Source organism: Penaeus monodon, chromosome 10 (genome assembly GCF_015228065.2).
Source record: "Penaeus monodon isolate SGIC_2016 chromosome 10, NSTDA_Pmon_1, whole genome shotgun sequence".
Taxonomy (NCBI): Eukaryota; Metazoa; Arthropoda; class Malacostraca; order Decapoda; family Penaeidae; genus Penaeus; species Penaeus monodon.
Window position 1 is genome coordinate 41,890,544 of NC_051395.1, and position 4,334 is coordinate 41,894,877.

The following is a 4,334-nucleotide window of genomic DNA, read 5'->3' on the forward strand; positions in this document are numbered from 1 at the left end:
AATTCCAATTTGTATGAGTACTACAAATTTACAAAGATCTAGCTCTCTCCCTGACGACCTACGCAATCCCCCGACCATTCCCTCTGGAACATCACGTATTGTCACTTTGGAACCTTTCCAGCTTCCAAAGGGCAAGAATGGGAATCGTAATGGTTCCCGGGCTCCCAACCAGGTAAGAAGGGGAAAAGTCCTCCTCAATCCACTAAGGAAATCTTACCTGGTAAATATGAAAACATTTCATATAGTAAGTACCTAGTAGTGAAGACCATTGAAGGTGTATCAATCATGGATCTTGATATTTTCGAAGTACATCGAAAAATTGTTGAAGTATGTCAACGTGATCCTCGCATCACCCACAGCGAGATGGTAGCCTAATAGTTGAGGTTTCGTCACCAGACGAGAGTGACCGTCTGCGTGCGATATGTGACATTCCTGGGGCTAAGTTTCATGTTCTCCTCACAAAACCCTCAATCAGTGTAAGGGAATTGTCTTTTCCCGAGACCTGATGAGGTATTCTGAGGAGAAACTGTTAGAGGAACTAGAGAATTTTAATGTAGTGGCAAGTAAAACGTTTTAAGAAGAAAGTTGACGGTTTGGAACAGTCTACACCAGCTCTCCTTCTAACTTTTAATACGTTGGTCCTCCAGAATCAGTTAAGTTGGCATGGTACCACCTCAAGGTAAAGCCATATGTACCCAACCCTATGCGGTGCTTCCACTGCCAGGGTTATGGGCATGGAGCCAACTCTTGCCGTTTTAAGGAAAATGGACAACCAAGAATATGTGTTAAGTGTGGTACGACAGGTCATCAAGGAGATGACAAATGTCCAGGTCCAATATGCTGTTACCACTGCAAAGAAGCTCATGAAGCTTCTTCAAAGCAGTGTAAAAGGTACAAATTTGAGAAAGAAGTATTGATAATAAGGAGCAAGGAGAAAGTTAGTTTTCCAGAGGCAAAGCGACGTGCCCGTGTGCTGTTTGCACAGCCAGGTAAATCCTTTGCTTCGGTTCTGGCCCATCCTCCTTCCCACCAACCCTTGCCTTCCGATGCTTCTTACACCACACACTCTGCCACTTCTTTAAACCTCAGGCCCCAATTGCTGAAACTGCCTCTGGTGAATTCCACCAGAAACGGAGTAGGAGTGAGGGGTCTATTGAAGAGACTCCTCCTCCCAAAGTAAGGTCTTTGGAGCCATCAGGTGAGGCTCCAGAGGCCTCAAGGGTGACAGCCCCAGCTGCCACCATATCCACAGGGGCCTCTGCTGCTAGGCAGAATGCCCCTGAACCAAAGGCTCGGGTTTGTCCTTTGCCCAGGCAAAGGAATCCTGAGTCTGTTCAAAAGACTCATTTCAAGTGGGTTCTTTGGAGCCGTCAGGAAGGGCTCCAGGGGTCTCAACGGTGACAGCTCCATCTGCCACCACAACCACAGGGGCCTCTGCTGCTAGGCAGAATGCCCCTGAAGCAAAGGCTCAGGTCCGTTCTTTGTCCAGGCAAAGAAATCCTGAGCCTGTCAAAAGTAGCCTGTGGAAACTAGTTCCACGTGTAAACAACCCCTCAAAAGACTCTCCCAAGATCCAGGAAAGGGACAGCCTAAAGGTGTAGGCAAAACCTTGACCACAGGTGGCTGCCAAACACCTATGAAAAAATAGTTTAAAGAACTGGATACCCTAATCCAATGGAACTGTCAGGGAATTCATGCAAAATGGGAAGAACTGCAAACATCTGATAGCTTCATGGAACCCAGTTTGTGTATGCTACAGAGAGATTATGACAGGGAAAATCATCCAATTTCCCTGAGAGGATTCCAAATTCAAGCCCATTATGGGACTTTTGACAATGGACCTCATGGAAGAGTAGCAGTAATGGTACGTCAAGATATTCCCTTCCAGGCCATCCACCTGCAGACAACACTGCAGGTGAAGGCTGTGAGAATAGGCTTGACACGACCTTACACTGTTGCATCTATCTACCTTCCTCCACATAATGATTTGGAAGATCTACTTGGGCAGTTGCCACATCCATTTCTACTCTTGGGAGATTTCAATGGTCGGCTTGAGCTCTGGGGAGTCACTTTGTGCAACGCTCGAGGAGGGCCTTGGAGTCCTTGCTCCTAAGAGTAGATGCAGTTTTATTGAACAGTGACACTCCCACACATTTCCAAATTCAAACTGGGACATTCTCCAATATAGACCTGTCAATTGTCTCACCTGATTCACAGATGAATTTCACTTGGCAGGTCATGGAAGCGACCATTTTCCAATACTTTTGGAGGAGGTGAATGGTATTCCAGCCCATTGGAGTGCAGAGATGGCGACTTGAACATGCGGACTGGAATCTTTTTTAGATCAACTGCAGTATTGCATGGATCTGTGAATGGTTTCCATGTGTTCAAGATGCTGTTAATCACTTCACATCACGAATTCACCTTGCAGCAGAAGCAAGCATTTCCCAAAAGTAGCGGGCATTACCGTCGACCTCCGGTACCATGGTGGTCTGATGAATGCCAACAAGCTGTCAGAGCAAGAAAAGCTGCATTAAGGCAGTTGAAACGACGCCCCAGTGATGTAACCTTGATCCATTACAAAAAGACCCGAGCCAAGGCCAGGCGAGTGCTAAAGAGGCCAGACGGACGTCATGGAGACAGTATGTCTCCCTTGATTAACTCTGGGACCCCTTAGCATGGGTATGGACAAGTGCGTTAGATCGCTGAAAGAGCACATCACTGTCACCACCTGCTTTGAAGATTGATGGCATAATCATCACAGATAAAAAGATGTTGCTAATGAGCTAGCTAAATCCATGGCAGAGATCTCCTCTGGAGCATCTTACACTGCCCGATTCTCCACTCTTTGGGCTGAACAGGAACAACACCCAGTGTCGTTCTTTCAGTAGGACTGCAGCAGAACTTCCATACAACTTGCCATTTTTGAGCAAGGAGATGGACCTCTGCTTTGCAGCTCTGCCGTAAGACTGCCCAGGAAGTGACGATATTCCACACCAAATAATATCTCACTTACCAGAGAGCTCCCAAAAGTTCTTGTTAAACCTATTCAGTAGGATCTATAGGGAGAGCATAGTGCCATCCACAATGAAAGAGTCTATAATCATTCCTGTCCCTAAACCTGGCAAGGATGCTTCCACACCAGGAAATTACAGACCAATTTCCCTCACCAGCTGCATCTGCAAGCTGATGGAGAAAATGGTAAACTTCAGGTTGACATGGATGCTAGAAAAGGAAACGTGCTGACTCCATATCAATATGGTTTAGAAGATTGAGATCGACCACAGATGCACTTGTAAGATGGAAACTGCTATACAGAATTCCTTCGCACAGCGACGTCACATGATAGCAGTCTTCTTTGACCTTGAAAAGGCTTATGATACTACTTGGAAGCATGGCAATACTCAAGAAGTTGTATGACATTGGCTTAAGAGGAGCATTACCTACACTTCATACAAAGCTTCCTTGCTAACAGGAAATTTAGAGTTCGGGTGGGAAACAGTTTCTCTAATCTGGAAGATCAGCTGGAAGGGGTCCCACAAGGGAGTGTCTTAAGTGTGACCCTGTTTGCCATTGCTATAAATGACATTGTAAAGGCTGTTCCAAGTTCTGTCTCATGTAATCTGTATGTGGATGACTTTACACTGTACTGCTCAGGAGGAAGCTTACAGGATGTGCAAGGACACATGCAGGCTGCAATAAATCAGGTTGTACAGTGGACAACATATCATGGGTTTCAAATTTTCCCCAAGCAGACCATGGCTATACATTTCCACAACGAGGAAAATTCCATCCTTCCCTCTATTTAAGGAGCAAACCCACTGCAATTTGTCCAAGGGTGAAGTACTTGGGTCTAATTTTTGACTCAAGGCTTACATGGGTGCCTCACATCAAACAGTTGAAAGTAAAGCTACAAAAGCACTTAGTATTTTGCGGGTTCTTTTCACATCTATCTTGGGGTGCAGACCGCACAACGCTACTATCGGCTTTACCGAGCGCTTATTCGTAGTAAGCTTGATTATGGATGTGAAGCTTATTCATCTGCAACTCCCACTGTTACTACGGATGTTAGACTCGGTTCATAATGAAGCTCTCAGAATCTGTCTGGGGCTTTCAGTCTTCACCTGTGGAGTCCCTGTATGCTGAGAGTGGAGAACCACCTCTTTCATTGCACCGAGAATACATGAACCTGATTTGCTACACGAGACTACAAAGGATTCCAGGATCTCCTACATCCAATTGGTTTTAACAACCCCCTTGAAGATAGCCGATCTTATCGTAGGAGAATGAGGAATCTTGTGGAAGATCTTAATTTGAGTCTCACTATAGGTTCT